Here is an 18,940-nt window from a genome sequence, read left to right as displayed (position 1 = left end):
AAATGCTGTAATTGTTTTCTCTGAATTATGGTGCTAGGATTTAATTAGTGATGAATGTTCGGTATGGGGTTTGGACATTTTTGATGAATTCAGCCAAACAGAAAAGTAGTCTTGTCCTCACGGCTCCCTCCCCGTCCCCCGCCCCTTTCCTTCCCTAGGACCCTGAAATGTGCCTGTGCCTGAGAACACGTCCACGTAGGAATTTTCTTTTCTGCAGTTTGGCCGTAGTTAAGAAGGAGATTGTTTTAACCGCAGTTCAACGAGGAACATGAAACGTGGTCAGTGAGGTCATGCAATTCAGCACAAGTTTTGAGGTTTTCCAGTTATAAGGAGGAAAAAATAATAAAATGCAAATGGTAGGAATTTCTTCTTGGCTATGTTCTTATCACTAGAAAGAAGTTGCCCCGGTCTTGGGCCCTCAGTCTTGGGCTTCAAGGGCTTATGGACAACAGGGCTGAAGGTGTGAGGGGGAGGAGGGAGGAAGAGGAAAGAGCTTTCTTCATTCATTCAACGAATAACCATTAAGCAAAGCAGAGTCTGGGTGCAGACTCTGAGCTGGGCACTGTGCACATAGCCCTGGCAAAGGAACACTTGCCTGGGGATAAACACAATCTCTTTGTTCTTCTCCAAACCACTTCTTTGTAAAAGCAGCTGGAGAGAAGCCCAGAGCAGCGGCCATCCACACAGGCCGAATCAACGTGGCCTACACAGCGGGGGGCCCTGGGGGCCATGCCCACGCCTCTCATCCACCTTCAGGACTTCTTTCATTTGAGACCTGGAGGCTGTTCCTGAGTTCCCAGTATCCTCTATTAACATGCAAATGCCCCTGGGAAAGGTCGCACCTTGAGACCCCACCAGCTAACCTCTTGCTCACCAGTTACTTCTTAGCAAGGATTAGCAGAAATAGAACACCCGAAAAGGCTGGGGGTGGGGGGTGGGGGGAAGGTTAAGGCTTGTGGGGAAGGGAGGTAAAAGACCTCTTCCTACTGCCAATGTTTTCCTAGACAGTCAATGTGCTTTAATTTAACACAACAAATCAATATTCTTATTTCAATAATGGTTGTTCTTTTAAAACTGTAAAACAAAACAAAATTTCACTTGCATACCCATCATCCCTGCCTCGGTTATGCCATTAGTATGGCCCACTTCAAAATTTTGCCCAAGTATTAAAAATGCTGCCTCCCAACATGGCAAGCCATGGTGGTCAACAGAGGGTTTTTCCCCCCAATCTGTCTGGCACCCCATCTTGTTTCTCCCCATCATCCCCCCTTCTCTCATTCTTTTCGGTTATCTCCTCTTATCACAACACCCTTCCTCTTCCTCACCATCCATGCTGGGGGCATCTCTCCAGAGCCCTTGAGGCCCACGGATCCAGTGATGACAAGATTTTCAACATTCTCCTCAATAAAGCCTTTGAAATGCCACGCTGGGGAGAGTCATGGTTAAGAGCATAGGTTAAGAATCAAAATCAGCCAGAAAGATGTGGGTTCAAACCCTTGTTCTGCCACTCTAGATACTGGATGCAAGTGACTTATACTCTCTAATCATTAGTTTCTTCACTGTTTATCTTTTGAGATGAAATAAATAAATAAATAAATAAATAAATAAATAAATAGCACCTAGCATAGTGCCAGGCCCACAGTTAAGTACTCAATAAATATTTGCATTTGCTACTGGTATAATATATCTGATGTATTATATATTTTATCTTAGAGTCCCATTTCCCATGAGATGGGATTCCAAAATAACATTCAGGTAGTTTTTAAGAAAATGGGGGCACCTTGGTGGCTTACTCGGTTAAGCAGCCAACTCTTGATATCGGCTCAGGTTGTGATCTTACGGTGGTGAGATCCAGCCCCGCGTCAGGCTCTAGAACATGGAGCCTACGTGGGATTCTCTCTTTGTCTCTCTCTCTGTCTCTCTCCTTCTCTCCCCTGCTTACATGCATGCTCTTTCTCTCTAAATAAATGAAAAACATTTTAAAACATGAACCATAATATATATACCATTGAGTGTAGCCCTCAAAAGTTGTTCTCTTAGGGAAATGTTTACTTATTTCAGCCTTGCTGTCATTGATCTTAGTTGTTATTCATTTACTCCTTTATCCATTCAACAAATATTTATGTGCCCCTAGATCCAGAGATGGGCCCATTTGATCTTTGGCTTCCAGGAGCTCACATCTAGTGGGTCAATGCAGAGTAAGCAATAGCAGGTGCCCACAAAGAGCTATGAAAAAATGGTGAGTAGAGAACCAGCCGCCTAAGGCAGTTGAAGATATCCAGAGAGGCATTCGAGCTGAGTGTTAATTAAAGGAGAATAATAGTTGTTGCAATTTACTAACACTCTTCTAGGTACCAGTCACTGAGATAGGGGCTTAAGTATTTGCATGTATGGCATATAATATAATCATGCAAAGTAGATATTATTCTTATTTTGAAGATGAGAATCCTGAGTCTCAAGAAGGTTAAGAAGTGTGCCCATAATCTTACAACCAGTATAGGATAAGTGAAATTTCAAACCAAGTCATTGGGGTTCTCAAAGCGCATGCTTTTCCTTGCAACCTACTGGGCCAATTCAAAAGTCACTCAGGCCACAAAAAGGGAAGAAACAGTCTTGTTACTTATAAGCACACCCTCAGTATTTGCTTTTTATTATGCGATATTTCATATATACAAAACAATTTGCTAATGTATGTAAGTTTATTACCTAGAAATGTATATTTTAGAAAATATTAGAAAACATAGATATTATATATATAATACACACATATATACATATATATACATGTATATATGTGTGTGTATATATGTGTGTGTGTGTGTATATATATATAATTAGATAGTTTACTAGGGATTCTTAGAGGAAGAGGGTTATATCTATACACAAGTACAATATTTTGATACATACTTATAAGTTCCTTTTTCCACTTAACAGCAAATCAAAAACATGTTTCAATGCCAGTTAATATACATGTATACCATCTTCATTAATCACTGTTAAATGCTCTTTGAATGGATAGACCCCCTCATTTATTTAACCTATTCTCTCTTCAGATGGTTAGCTTAATTTCACCTTTTAAAATTATCGTGAATGACATTGTGATGACTATCTTTCACACAAATGTCTCTGTGTATATGTCAGTCATTCTCTTAAGATAAATTTCTGGGAGGAGAATTGTTGAGTCAAATGTTTAAGGTCTTTGATGCATGTTGCACGATTGTATTTCATCATGTGTGAGTTTATGCTTCCACTAATAATTTGTTAAAGCAACCTGACATTTCCTTAAAGTTAAATTTATTTTGAGAGAGAGAAAGTGAGAGAGAGAGAAAGAGAGAGAGAGAATGAGCTGGGGAGGGTCAGAGAGAGAGGGGGAGAGAGAGAGAATCCCAAGTAGGTTCTGCACTGTCAACGCAGAGCCCAATTCGGGGCTCAAACTCACGAACTGTGAGATCGTCTCCTGAGCTGAGATCAAGAGTCAGATACTCAACCAGCCGATCCACCCAGGTGCCCCGACCTGATTTTTTTTTGACATTGCTATGTGTTTTCCATTTTATCTTGCTGATTTTATAAGACTTCTTTGTATGTCAAGGCTAGGAACCTTTGTCTTTTGTATATTTTGTGGTATATTTGCTATACAGAAATATTTAATTTTTATACAGTTAAATCTACAAATTTGTTCATGGTTTTGGTTGTTGGTGCAGTATTTAGGACAGCCTTTCCTAATCATGAACTTAAATTTTCTCTTAGATATTTTGTGGACTCACTTTTTACATCTTATTTTTTAATCTAGCCAGAATTTAATGTGGTATAGGCTAGGAGGAAAGAATCCAAATCAGTATGTTTCTGGGTGCCACATTCTGCCCAACCTCCACATAGGGGATACTACTTCTACTGTATACCAAATAATAGTGTGGAGGGGTTTTCTGTCCTTTCCCACTCATCTATTTGTCTATTTTCATCCGCAGGACCATATGCTGTTTTAATTAATACTGCCTTGTAGTATACTGCAGGCCTGGCAGTGCTGGTCTGTTCTCATCATTTTTCTTTTTCAAAGCTATTTATATGAATCTTTTTTCTGGTTTTCTTTCTTTCAAAAGTGAGAGTATGGGGTGAGGGATAACTTCTAAAAGTGTGGCAGTCATATGCATGATAAAGTGTGTGTGTTTTTAAAATATCAGTCTCACAACTTTATAGCCACACTTGGTTCATTTCCACACCAAATGGGGTTATTCTGGTGCTTAGAGTCAAGCAATGCTCGATCTGTCACTGGACTTATTATATCCTGTTTGCCAAGAACCTTGGTGAGAGGTTTTCCTCATTCTGTCTGCATGAAAAGGCAATATAGGGTAGTGGTTGAGAGCACAGGATGTAGCTGTGTGACCTCAGGAAGAGATCTAACCTCTCTAAGCCTCCATGTCCACACTCACAACAGAGGGGTGACAATACACTAACTCATAACCTACAAACTGCATGTTGAAGGCTCTCAGAAGAGTGGCTGGCATGGAGTAAATACTCTGAATGTTAACTAGTACCATCACGTCCCCATGGTCTTGTCATTCCAGCAGTTTGCTGATATGTCTTAACTTGGAAGAGGGACACCGAAAGGAAGCCATTAAATTAGGAAACACAAGTTACATAAAATAAAATTTCACAAGCCTTTGCAAATGTTTATAGGGATGAGTAGTTGTCATTAAGTCTTTATTCCTCATGGTGTCCAGGGTGCTGGTATTAAAAGCAAGCTGTGGCCTGGCCAGAGAGGGGGCCACGTGCTGTCAGAGGGTGGCTTACCACACGAGGACCCTGAACCAGCCAGATCATCTGAACCCACTGCAGATTCTACTTCGGGCCTTTGCCTTGGCCTTTGTCAATGCTGTCAGCTCAGGACTCACTTCTGACTTCCCTTACTGCTCTCCCTCCCCACTCTGTTGAGAGCAGATCTCCTCGCCTGCCAGCAGAGAACCTGAGCCTGGGGATGAGCCTGAGCTCTGAAGTCAGGACGTTGGATCAAAATCCCAGCTCTACTACAAACCACTGCAGTATTAGAATTGGGGTTTTTCTTCAGCTGAAAAATAGGAATGTTATACCTTTCCTGTCAGGTTACCATGGGGATTAGGGGACAATAACACATATAAGAGCATTTTATGGAGTGACAGGCATAGAATAGGTGCTCAATAAAGGTTACTGCATCAATAAAAAATGTTGGATTCTAAGTAGCAGAAAACCCAATTCAAACTGGCTTAAACAATAAAGGACAATTATTGGCTTATACAATTGGAGACTGAAGATCAAGTTGGGCTTCAGGAACAGTTTGATTCAGTAGCGTATACCATCAAGGATTTTTTCATTGTTCATTATTTCCTCTCCCTTCACCCTGCCCTTCCCAGAATCAGATTCATCTTAAGGTTGTCTCCCTCTTATGGTCCCCAAAATGGCTGCAAGTACCCAGAGAGAAAAAACCAGGGTTACCCCCAGAAATTTCCCCAGATGCCTGAGGAAGAGCTCTTCTGGGAACCCCCAGCAAACTTCTCTTCTTGTAGCTCTGTAGTCAGAATGGGGTCACGGTCCTGTCCCCGAAGAAATAACTATGGCCAGAAGACGAGATTGAGCACACCAGCTTTGGTCTGGGCCACAGGCCCTAGGTATAGAGTCACCTCTTTGCTGTTGCTAGAACTGTGTAGAGGCAGGGTGCAAACTGGACCAAACACCAGAATAATTACCAGGAGAAGGGGCAATGGATTTGGAGGAACTACTGCAGTGCCCACCCCTCATGTAGAGCACAGATGAGTAGGTAGGCAGGTTTCCACTGAAACTTGAGACAGGGAAAATAGCAATAATAATAATAACAATCACAATAATAATAATGTACATAGTTTCTCTTTACAGTTAGTAGTAAAAATAGCATTTTCAAAGTACAAAAGTATTCTCGTTCCACAGCACTGGAATAGTAGATATTTGCATGTGTGCTGAAAGCCAATGATCAAGTCATAGGCACAATTGGTATTTTCTTTTAGACTCACTCAATGCCTGGGACCTTTCTCTTTAGGCGGCTCCCTTTCTCTCTGCCTCTTTCTGCTTCCCCTTCCTCCTCTGTTTACACTTTATTACCCTCAAGTACCTGGGGAGAAACCTACAAGAGGAGGGACAGTGTGGGCTCAAGGCCCGAGTAAGCCCTGGCTCCTTCTCAGCCCATGCCTGCTGCTGAGTGAAGCCTGGTCTCCCAAAGGGTTCAATGGCAGAGCCCAAATGGCCCCTTCATGCCTCCAGGTTGCTAAGCAACAAACACTTCAACTTTGGAAATCTTTGTCCACACCGGATATATTATCCTGGCAAATTGGACTTTCAGATCTGGCAGCAATGGAAAGAGTAACTTCTTTTTTTTTTTTTTTTTTTTAAATAGAGACAATTTAGATGATTTCAAAGACATCTGGTCTCTTTTTCCAGCGATGTAGGACTCTTCTCTTTCACTAAGCACATTGGATCCAAACACTTCACGTGTACAAAAACACAAGGTCCCTGAAGAAACAAGTGTCTCAGTGGCAAAAGTGGACTCACAAAAAAGTACTGCCAGTTGGAAAGGCCTGGAACCCTCTAGGGCAACAGCACCAGGGCACATGTCCTTTTCTCTTCCCTCTAGTTGAAGCTTCTTTTAACTTGGTTCCCCCCAAGGACTCTTTCTTCTATCTCTTATTCTCTTGGTTGCTGGCTCCCTTCCTGTCTTCTATCTTCTTGTCTTTATCTTTCTCTCCCTTTTCCTCATTCCCACCTTTGTCTCTGCAAACTTCTACCCAGCCTTCTGTCTTCCTCTCCATCCTTCCTTCTGCCAAGTCCAGATGACACAAGGACAAAAGGCACCTGAATGGCTTATGGCCAGGGGCTCTTCAACTTCCTGCCCCACCACCTTGCTGGGGCGTAGAGTTGATCATTCCCCTTTCCTTCCTAAATCATAGTTGGGGTAATCTCAGGGCAGAATCTCTTGGCCCTAAGTCCTTCAAAAATTTTTTTTCAAGACAAACCCAAACACCAAAATACCTTCTCCACCTGTTTGCTAATATCTAGAATTCTTCCAACAGAGAACATTACATTCCACAATTAAAGACCAAATTTCAGACATAAATAATAAACAACTCACATCTGGGCAGCTCTTAACAGTTTTCCAAACATGTCCAGCTGTTTTCAACCAATTCCCTCATTTGACCCCCACAATAATCTGGAAATTGAAGCATTATTTTACTCTTACCTCCATTTAAAAATGAGGAAACTGAGGCTCGAAGATGTGAAGTAACTTTCCAAAAGTTGCTCTAGCCCAGTTCTGTCTGCTGCTAACATCCGTATTCCACCTCACTTCTCTGAGAGGGAACCATCATAAGCTGACATGAGGAGGAATCTTCCTCTAATTTCTTCAGACCCAAGATGTACTCCCCCTTCCCCAATTCCTAGCTCCCTGAGATCTTTCATTTGTGATATTGCTGTGGAACCTGTCGGTGGGGTATGCTGCCACCAGATGGCAGATGATACCCTGGTTTAATGTAAGCTCCAGAGTTTTACCATAACTATGAGACTCAAGTGTTTCTCTATGTTTTACCATTTTATAATCAAAATTATGGTTCACTAAAGAATAGGTTAAGCATAGCAGTATCCACATGTATGTAGAGGATACACAAATGACATATACTTAGAGGAATAAGTATGCAGGCTGATGATATGCCTATTAAAATGCTCATTGGTTGTTAACAAGCACAACTCAGTCTAATTCTGCCCACAAAGTCACAGCCTACTTCAAGTTTCCAAGATGTTGGCCATGGCACTCTACGGTCACTGCCTTCCCATCCTGGCCATTCATTCTCCAAACACTAGCACAATAGTAGAAGTCAGAATGGTTCTCAAACCTAAGAGTACCTCTGAATCACTGGGAGGACTAGTTCAAGCACAAATGTCCAGGTCTCCATTCCGGAGTTTCTGATGCACTAGGTGTGGAGCCAGAGCTGTGAATTTACATTTCTTTTCTTTTTTTAATGTTTTATTTATTTTTGAGACAGAGCATGAGTGGGGGAGGGGCAGAGAGAGAGGGAGACATAGAATCCAAAGCAGGCTCCAGGCTCTGAGCTGTCAGCACAGAGCCTGATGCGGGGCTCGAACTCACGGACTGTGAGATCATGACCTGAGCTGAAGTCAGATGTCCAACTGACTGAGCCACCCAGGTGCCCCAACTTCTTTTTTTTTTAATGTTTATTTTATTTCTGAGACAGGGAGAGACAGAGCATGAGTGGGGGAGGGGCAGAGAGAGAGGGAGACACAGAATCTGAAGCAGGCTCCAGGCTCTGAGCTGTCAGCACCCAGCCTGACATGGAGCTCGAACTTATCAACTGCGAGATCACGATCTGAGCCAAAGTCGGACGCTCAACTGACTGAGCCACCCAGGCGCCCCTGTAATTCACATTTCTAACAAATTCCCAGGTGATGCTGATGCCACTAGTCTGGGGACCACATTTTGGGAGCCACTGGACTGTGGCAAGCCACCCTGTCTGGCTCTCATGCTTCCCTCCTTTCCCCTCACCTCTTGCCAGCATCCTGGAGGAAGGAGTGTGAGCCCCAAGGCCTCCCAGCCACAGCCTGGGGTCTCATTGTGAGCGATTAATCACAGGCCTTACGTGCTGTTCCTGACACCAAACGTTGTGTCACTTTCGATCATATTTTCGCTGCTAAGTGCTGCCTTCTGATCAGATATTCTGTGGTATCAATGCCTGTCAGAAGTCTGTGTCCTCTGTGTCTCACTATTATAATGATAGAAAATGCTAGCATTTATGAAAGCTGCCCACACTGAGGGAAGTGTTGATTCATTGCCTCATCTAATCCTCACAACAATTCTATGAGAAAGATACCATCATTACCACCCTTGTGCAGATGGGAAGGCAGAGGAGCCAGATTATAAAACCACCAAGCTACAGAGCCTGGACTAAATGCCAGCTTCCCTTCAGAACATAAGCTCTCTCAGCCACTGTAGATACTGATTCCAAGTTTTCAATTTGGATACTAAAAGTTGGATTCTGGCTCCCTCAAGTCAGTTTCTTCTGGTTCCTACAGCTTCTAGTCGTAGCATTAGCCTCACTGGTCCATGTCCCAGCCCACCAGCCAGTCAGGATGCCCCTCAGAGTCTCCTGTCTAAATTCGCTGCCTCAGTCTACCATACCGCCATACTGGATGCAGGGGAAACAGTCAGAAGTGCAGGCCCTAAGTGTCTTCCAGAAAGTCTTAGGCAACAAACATAGATTCAAATGTATTCCCCAGGCGGTACTTTCTAAGGCAGGGATGTGGAATCAGACACTTTATAATGAGCTTCTACAAATGTTATGTTGGTGAGTTGAAACAGCATCATAAGAACTTCTCACTTATTTATGAAAGAGCTATGCAAACATTGTGAAAGAAGAAAGTGAGGTGGAGGAGGGTGGGAGGGAGAAAGGAGGGAGGGAGAAAGGGGAGGAGCAAGGGACGGAGGGAGGAAACAAGGGAAGAAGGGGGCTAGGAGGAAGGGAGGGAGAGAAGGAGGGGGAGGAGGGAAGGAGGAAAGAAAGGAAGGAGAAAGGGAAGGAGAGAAGGAGGTAGAAAGGGAGAGAGGAAGGAAGGGAGGAAAGAGGAGGGGAGAGTGATAAAGAAGCAACCTAGGAGAAAACATAACAAAAGAACAAAAGGAAATCTTCATAGCCTTTCAGGTTATAGAACATCTTAGTAAGAGTATAAATTCAGGAACAGAAGCTCTGAGAGACAAGATAATGAGGTTGAAGACAAATTAGGAGATGGAGGATCTAGAGAAACAAACTGAGGACACAAACCACATCACTACAGAACTAATATAAAAATTAGACCAAGTGGGGCATCAGGGAGGCTCAGTCGGTTGGAAGTCTGACTTTGGCTCAGGTCATGATCTCACCGTTAGTGAGTTCGAGCCCCGCGTCGGGCTCTGTGCTGACAGCTCGGAGCCTGGAGCCTGCTTCGGATTCTGTGTCTCCCTCTCTCTACCCCCTACCCTGCTTGTGCTTTGTCTCTGTCTCTGTCTCTCTCTCTCTCTCTCAAAAATAAATAAATGTAAAAAAAAAATTAGAGCAAGTAACAGGTATATTTCACCAAAAATGAATTAGATGGATAGGAGCTTGAGATAATCACAGTAAATGTAGATTAAAACAGCGGTATTAAAAACAAGTACAGGGAAACTAATAGATTTTTTAAAGCCTAGTAAATAAAAAAAAATAAGTTTCCAAACCCAAAGGTAAAATTTTTTAAATTATCTAAATAAATTAAAAACTTGCAAAAGCAAATTGAAAGATACACCATGTTCCAGGAAAATTTAATACAGACAACTCAAAATAGAGGTATGTAAGTTTAAAAAAAAGGACACTTCAAACATTTAATCAGCAAAAGCAAATCATTTCAAGGGGTTAAAATCAAGCTGGCCTCAGCTTTCTCCACAGCAACATTTAAGGCCAAAAGACAGTGTTCACAATAAGAGAGAGAAAATGTACCCCAGGTGTTACAACCGCACAAGAGTGTTGTAAAATATAAAAAGCAATAGACTTTCTCGAAGCTGAGAAATCAGTAATACGGCCCCCTTCTTGAACAAAACTATGTGACAGTGACATTCAGGCAATTAAGAAATAAAGAAAAAAATAACTTAGGAACAGAAACACCATGAAGGTGCACACCATGAAGTGGTAAGCAGTAGGTCTAGTTAATATTTATAGTGGTAATAAACACTATCTTCAATGAAGCTCGCCCTAACTGCCTTATTTACTATGGCAATATGTGCCCACTCCACTCTACTCCAGTATTCTGGACCTCCCTTTGTCTGCTTTACTTTTTGCTTTTGTTCTATAGCATGTATGATTTCCTAATACACCGTATGTTTTACTCTTTTGCGGTTTAGCTGCCCCTACCCCACTTACCCTACCTACAAGGTAAGTCATGGGAGCTGGAATTGAACGGTTGCATGAAATATGGGAACTATTCTAGTTAGAGAGCAGACAGAGCTGTAAGTCTGAACAATGTACAAATAATCATATAACTAACAAAATCCAAATTGTGTGGAGAGGGGAGCTGAGAACGTGTGAGGGTGTTAATGTCTTTACCTTCCACACCCAAACGTTATTGCTATTAACATTGAAACATGGTTTCAGAAGACATGATGACTGCCATCTCTTGATGCTTTCTATAATCACTTCCATCGACCTTGAAAGGATTTTTCATGAAATACTACCCTATGGTAAAGAAGCATGTATTCAATAATCTACAGTTTTCTTTGGTATATTTTCTTCTATTAAATTCCAGGAAAGTTAAAGGTAATACTTCGTATTTTACAATAGTATTTAGAGTTATGATTTCATTTTTATTAAAGTTTTTTTAGATATTTATTTTTCTATCTATGTATACAAATCCAAAGACAACAGTGATGATGTTTGCTTATTCTCAATATATGTTATGAGTATTATTATTTGGGTTATTTTACTATTTTCATTTCTAAACTTTATTTAAATTTTTTTTAAGTTTATTAATTTATTTTGAGAGAGAGAGAAAGACAGCAGGGGAGGGGCAGAAAGAGAGAGGGAGAGAAAGAATCCCAAACAGGTGCTGCGCTGTCAGCACAAAGCTCAATGCGGGGCTCGATCTCACGAACTGTGAGATCATGACCTCGTTGGAAACCAAGAGTCAGATCCTTGACCAACTGAGGCACCCAGGCGCCCCTAAACTTTTCTCTATTATATTAATTGTTTATAAGGAGCATGAACATATCTTTCTTTTTTCTTTTTTCAAATACAATTGAATGACTTCCCTTTGTTTTAAAAAAGTAAGAGAAAAACTAGAAGCATATATGTCATGGAGATAGACACAGAAATATAGAGACAGATAGAGACACATCAGATAGAGATACAGGTATAGATGTTTAGCACCCATGGTGGAAATAACAGAACTCAAGCCTTAACCTTGAGTTAACATCCCTTTCTTTCTGTCTACCAGAACTCCCCTGTGGACTTGCCAGATGGGAGGAAGGAAATTAAAGCTGACTGGAGAACCCACTAGGTGCTTTGCCATAAACTTTTAGTTAAGTCTGTAGGGTAGGAATAGTCTCATTATTTTAGAGAAAATGAAGAACTTGAAGTTCACATAGGTTGTGACTTGCCTGATGTTGTCTAGTAGGAGGGATGGCAATAATAATGGCAAGAACCGCACACTGAGTACATATAGTCAGGCTCCATACTCAGCATATCTGCGAAGAATCCCTTTTAACGCTCACAACAGCCTGTGGCGCTAGCAATTTTTACTCTTATTTTTGAAACGTAATTCAGAGCAAATTGTATGGCCAAACGTCACACAGCTAGAAGGCAGCAGTGTCAGGAATGGAGCTCAGGTCTGTTCCACACCCACACCCATGCTATTTCCTCTGCACCGTGGTCCTTGTAGGCTGAAAGAGGAGTGGCCTGTGCTGGTCACTGGGATCTAATAGAGAGTCAGGCTCCCGCTGGGGGGCTCTGCCACCAGCCAGTCATGAATCCCCTTGTCCCCTCCTGGGTGTCCTTGCTGAGCTGAACAGGCAAAAAGGAGCACCGGTGATTTCCTGAGATGGCTCCAAGTCCAGTCTGGGAGCTCAGGCCCCATCTCAGCAGGCCATTCTTGGATGGCTCAGACACAATAAACACTCAGTCAGGACACAGTACTGGGTTATGGTCTGTGGGAATGCAGACAATGGCTACTTCAAATGAGTGTCAGGAGATCTGGATTCCAAGTCCACTTCTACCATTCCTTTGTGGTTTGACCCTGGGGTAATCGCTTGATGTCTCCGAGCCTCATTTGTCCCATCACTACAATGAAAGGGTTTTGCTACTGGACAATTCCCAAAGTCTCCAGCTCAATACTTCTCTAATTTAGTCAGAGAATAACGTCCTCTCTTTGGAAGGGTCTGGGTGTTTGGCAGCAAGCTTCCCTTTGAAAGAGCAAAATGGCAGCCAGGGAGCCAAGCCAGCGAGGGGCAGGAGAGCCTAGATTATCCCCAGATGGGAAAAGAGTGACTTTAAGGAAACAAGTCTTTGAGGCTATAGGAAGGGTCTCTGTTGTAGGCCTTTGCTTTCTCCCCAGGTGGGTCTTGGCAGCTGGACCACAGGCCTTTATGAGATTATCTGTTAATCATGGCCTGGGCATGAGCACTCGAGAGGTGTCACATGCAGAATGAGATGCTTTTTTATGATGCAGTAAAAGAGAGGAAATCGCCTTGGCCTCTTGCCTCGTCTTGCATTCAGTAAAGAAGCAGGCAGGCTGAGCCAGCCTCCCATGGGTGAGGGCCCTGAGAGCTCAGAATTTCCACCCAAGGGCTGCCATTTCATTAGAGTGCTACAGGGAGGGGCTGCGGCAGGGGGGAAAGAGAGATAGCCCCCACCCCCCGACTCTCACCCCACTCCAGACGTTTAGGAGAGGCTGGGGATTGCTGAAATCCACCGACAATGAAAGTTTAGAAGAGCTAGGGTCACACACACTACATTAGTAACATTATATACTCATAACCACAGAGTAAATCACTGGCCCCACTTGGGACAGGAATTTCTCTCCAAATGCTATTATGGCAATAATCTATTATATTTTCTCTGAAAAGTAGATTGTGCCCAGAACTACTGTTCCTCCCAATGACCACTCCCACTTACTGTCAGGGTAACTAGTGATGATTGTTACCCCAAAGATAAAACAGAGGATTCAACCACCAGGGCCATGGAAGCTTCATAAGAATTAAAGCAATCGAGTTAACAGTGATCTGGTAACTTTACCTGTATTAACTTATTTAATCCTTATAATAATGCAGATTGAACCCAACAAAACTTAAGTTGATAATATCATCCCCCCTCATTTTATTGATGAGAACACCGAGTCCCAGAGATGCTAAGCAACATGTCCAAGGTCACACAGCTAGTTGGTGACAGCGCCAGGATGATCTCTCTGTGTGCACCTTTACCGCTCCCATATCTGCTTGTCATAATTTACCGTTCATTCTAAGTATAGGTCTCTGGGTCCTCCCTCCTTCAAGAATGGTCTTTAATCTTAACACCTGTAGTGGAAGCCATTCTCTCTCTCCCTCAAGATGTTAGGAAGAAACCTTCTGCTCTTTGCTTCACCCTCTCCTAAGCTCCCTTCCAGGGGACTGGTGGTTTGGGTGAGAATGCTGACTTCCACTGGTCCATCACTTTGTAACAGGAAGTGATGGGGGCTTCACTGGTTAAGACTCTGTATGGTTATTGTTTTCCTCATACTGCAGATGAGGAATCTGAGGCTCAGAGGATGCAGACATCGTGTCCATGGTACCCATGTCAGAAACCGTTAAAGTAGCCAGCAGACACGAAATCAGACTTCTCGCCACCAAACTCTGCTTAGAAGACATGAACCACAACCCGCAGGCCTCCTGAGAACCTGGTGAGTCCCGCCCATCCCAGTACCTTCACTGGGAGGAGAGAGCGGAGGAGGTGAAGGTGACAGGGTGGCCTTCAGGACTCTAACCCTGAGGTGGGGGCAGGGGCTCTCTCTTCCCTGAGACCAGCACTTCCAGACCTAGAGTTCCACAGTCCACAGGTTATTCACCTGTGGTGACTAACTCAGGTGACTCCTGTCTATCCATTGGTGTCAAGGACCAAGAGCCTGTGATCCCAAGTGGGTCATCTTGAAGCCATGGTTTATATCTTTGCCAGAGAAGCTCAAATACAGCTGCTGCAGATTCCCATTCTGCTGGGGCGCCTGGGTGGCTCAGTCGGTTAAGCATCCAACTCTTGGTTTTGACTCGTCTCATGGCTCCTGGATTCGAGTTCTGTGCCGTCAGCAGGGCTGACAGAATCCTGCTTGGGATTCTCTCTCCCTCTCTCTCTGCCCTTCCCCCATTCCCTCTCTCTGTCTCTCTCAAAAATAAATAAACTTAAAAAAATTCCCATTCTGCTAGTGCTTTTGTGCAAAAGTCAATCTGTTTCCTGGGGCTAGAGGTGGCAAGGCACAGAGTTTGATTTTGGAGAAGGAGAATCAAGAATTAAGACTAAAGAAAGATACTTTCAGGCAGTATAGAAAAGGTGGGAAGTGTGGCACTTTTGCTTAGACCCTGCAAGGCACATTTCTCCCTGAATTAGTTATGTCACCACGGTCTCCTCCTACATCTGTCCTGGCCTCTGTGCCAGCTTCCTCCTAGCCCATTGTCCACACTCTTTTCTCCAGCCTTGTTAAACTTCGCTTTCAAGGCTGCTGCTTCTTCTCCTTCTCCCCCTCCTCCCCCTCCTCCGCCTGTCCCTCCTCCCCCTCCCACTCCTCCTCCTCCTTTCCTTCTCGCCCTTCTTTTTTTCTCCTCCTCCTCCTCTTCCTCCCTCTTTTCTGGTCACCTTTCTCATTGCCTGAAATACCTACCCTTCCTTCTCTTCAGCTGGTTATTTCTTATTTGTCTTCCAAAGGCCAGGTAGGCACAGGCATCACCTCCTCCAGGAAGCCTTCCCTGATCCATACTGTTGTCTTTGTTCCCAAGGCACTCAATGCCCATTCAGACAGCACTCCTATGCTGTATTGCCATTCTATCTATACTGATTCACAAAAAGAAATCTTTAAAAAAAAATTTTAACGTTTTTATTTATTTTTGAGACAGAGAGAGACAGAGCATGAGCAGGGGAGGGTCAGAGAGAGAGGGAGACACAGAATCCGAAACAGGCTCCAGGCTCTGAGCTGTCAGCCCAAAGCCCGATGCAGGGCTCAAACTCATGGACCGCGAGATCATGACCTGAGCTGAAGTCAGATGCCCAACCGACTGAGCCACCCAGGTGCCCCTGATTCACAAAAAGAAATCTTAAGATGGGTTGTTAAGAGCATGGAATCTACAACTTGACATGTGTAAGCCAAGTCAACGAGAGGGGACACTTTTTCAAAATTTCATAGGCCCCAATATTTCAAGAACTCCTCTAATCTCCATCCAATTCTATTCCTACCATTACCATCGTGACCTAAAGGAGAGGGAAAGAGGTGTTATCATTAACACTAAACGCTGTACCTGCTTTTAATGTTCTACATAGGTTGGCTTCCTTATCACCTCATGTCATGCATCAAACATCCTGAATTACCTAAAACTTTATATTTATAAGCATATACATATACCACTACAACAGCCTGGCACTGGCCAATTAGAACTGATGCTGGCCTGTCAAGCAAGGTCCTGGGCTCTTGGTATGACAGACATTTCCTCTTTTCTTGCTGATTTGTGGGAGGTGCAGGTCCAGGGGGAGGTCACAGTGTCAGGTGCAGGGAGTGGTTGGGGAGGAGTCTGGTCCATGTGACAGTGGCTATTTACTAACCAGTACAGAAATATTCTAATATTTTAACCGCAGTTAATCAGAAATGACAGCCTTGCAGATATTATAGATCAGAAAGGGATTTAAACACTCATCTGATCTCACCATTATTTACTGAGGCTCTAACTGATCCCAAGCTATGGTGCCCACAGACTATTAGGATCTGTGACATTTCCAAACTGTTTCAGATTTTTCTTTAAGGAGACAATGTCAGAGAAGTGGGGGAGTAGATTTTCCTCTATTTTTGTTTGTCTATTGGACTTTCTTCTTTCTTTATTTTGAGAGAGAGAGAGAGAAAGAGAGAGAGAGAGAGAGAGAGAGAGAGAGAGAGAGAGCACAAGTGGGGGAGGAGTAGAGAGAGGAAAGACAGAGAATCCCAAGCAGGCTCCGTGCTGTCTGCACAGAGCCAACAACAATGCAGAGCTCGATCCCAAGATTGTGAGATCATGACCTGAGCTAAAACCAAGAGTTGGAAGCTTAACCGACTGAGCCACCCAGGAGCCCCTGGACTTTCTTCTTTCCTCGTATGTTCTCTTGTTCTTGGAGGATGGACTTTGAATTCCCAAGATTACTCTGATTATGTTATTTCCACTCATGATAATTGTGTGTTCCAAAAATACCCATGCTTTTCAGTTACTTTTAAATTAAATAATACATGTACACATTCTTATTGTAAAAGCTAAGACTACACAGATAAAAAGAAGCCCCCTTTAGCCATCCTTCCTCCTGCCCAACTCTTCTCGCACCCCCAAGGTAACCACTTTGATCTGTGTCCTTCCATAGTCTCAATAGGGATCTAGACACACACGTGTGCATATAGAAAAATAATGGTTTTGCTGTATTGTGTGCTTTTGTTTTGTTTTTACCTGGCATTACACTAACTATTCTGCAATTTGTTTTGTTTACTTAAAAATATGTTTTGAAGATCTTTCGTCTACCTCATTCTTGTCATCTCTGGCTTGAATCCCATGGATTAGATGTCTCATAATTTACTTAACCATCCTTACAGATGGGCATGCCTGTGGGTTCATTTTTCACTATCACAGACACCATTTCCACAAGCATTCTTGAACACAGGGCTTTGTACACTTGTATTTTGTTTTGTTTTGTTTTGTTTTGTTTGCAGTAGAGTCTTAGAAGTTCCCTTTTTGGGTAAAGAGCTATGCACATCTTCACGTTTTATATCGATATTCTCTTCTACCAGGACTGCATAATAGTACCTGTTTCCCCAAACCCTTACCAAAACTAGATGTCATCATTATTTAATTTTCCTTAATGTGACGGATAAAGCATGATTCCTCTTTATTATTTTAATTTGCATTTCCTCATGATTAGTGAAGCTGAGCATCTTTTCATGAGTTTATAGGTCACTTCTCTGTCTATGGACTACCCACTTGTATCCTGTGGTAGGCAGACTTCTAAGTGGCCCCCAATGGTCCTCATCCCTTGGTATTCATGCCTTTATATAACCTCCTTCCCTTAATGTCCCAGTGACTTGTTTCTAATGAATAGAAATGACAAAGATGATAGTCTGTCATTTCCAATGTTAGGTTACAGAAGACAGTGACTAACATCTTGTTAGCACTCTCTCTCTCTTTTCCTGGCTCTTCCTCAGTCTGACGAAATAAGATGTCACGTATTTAGCTGTCTTGTGGAGAAGCCCACATGGCTTCCAGCCAACAGCCAGTGAGGAACAGAATCTCATCAACGATCATGTGAATGAGCTTGGAAACGGTTCCTTCCCCAGTCGAGCTTAAGATGACTACAGCCCCAGCCAGCACCTTCACTGCAGCCTGGGAAAGATCTTGAGCAAGGAGCCCCAGCGAAGCCATGCCTGCATGCCTGACCTACCCAAGCAGTGAGATAATAAATGTTTTAAGCCACTAAATTGGGGGGAAAATTCGTTATGTGGCAACAGATCACTAATGTATATCCTTTGCCCATGTTTTTTTAAATTTGATTTGTAGACATTCTATACAGTACAGTTGAAAAGTCCTTTGTGTGTGATACATGTCACAACTATTTTCTAGTAATCTTTTGCTTACTATTAATTTTGTTTACTTGTGTATTTTATTATACAGACTTCAAAGTTTTGATGTCTTCAAATCATTTATTTGAATTTCATTTGAAAGATTTCATGTACATCTTTTCTTCTACGGCTTTTAAATTTCAAGTCTTGTTTAAAAAGGTCTTTGCTCCCTCAGAGTCGTAAACATATATCTGTTTATTTCTTTCTCCTAACCTCCAATGTAAGTTCCACGAGGGCAGGGGCTCTGAGCCTTGCTCCTCTCCGGATCCACAGTCCCTCAATATAGTGCCTCGCAAGGAGCTGGCATTCAGGAAGGCTTGAAGGCCTTCCATGCAGACACACTGTGCAAGTCTGTATTCCCTTCTCTTAGTAAATTCTCCCTGGTGTCTTATATCCATTCCTGGGTTGAAGTGTGTGCCTATCTCTGCTTGCTCTTTGCTAAGACAGAGAACAGATACCCTTTCGGCCCCTTCTGCGTCTTTCTTCCCATCACCCCCAACAAGCACATGAGCGCACACACTCCTCTAAAACGACACAGTCTTGACACTAAATATTGCTGGTAGGGTGTTGAAGA

General features: G+C 43.0%; 2 long non-coding RNA genes across 2 annotated transcripts in view; one reads left to right on the top strand and one right to left on the bottom strand.

The window, feature by feature from the left end:
* LOC147576624 (uncharacterized) overlaps positions 1-18,940 on the bottom strand; it is a 153,594-nt gene that overhangs the window by 77,687 nt on the left and 56,967 nt on the right. The window lies entirely within an intron of this gene.
* On the top strand, positions 2,154-18,430 carry LOC147576625 (uncharacterized). Its single transcript, XR_015241432.1, has 4 exons — positions 2,154-2,239; positions 10,916-10,946; positions 14,285-14,439; positions 17,953-18,430. It is a non-coding gene; the product is annotated as an uncharacterized LOC147576625 (long non-coding RNA).

The sequence above is a fragment of the Puma concolor genome, chromosome D1, assembly GCF_028749965.1.
Source record: "Puma concolor isolate L17-30 chromosome D1, mPumCon1.1.hap2, whole genome shotgun sequence".
NCBI classification, from domain to species: domain Eukaryota; kingdom Metazoa; phylum Chordata; class Mammalia; order Carnivora; family Felidae; genus Puma; species Puma concolor.
Note: the sequence above shows the minus strand (reverse complement) of the source record. Positions and strands in the feature narration are given on the sequence as shown.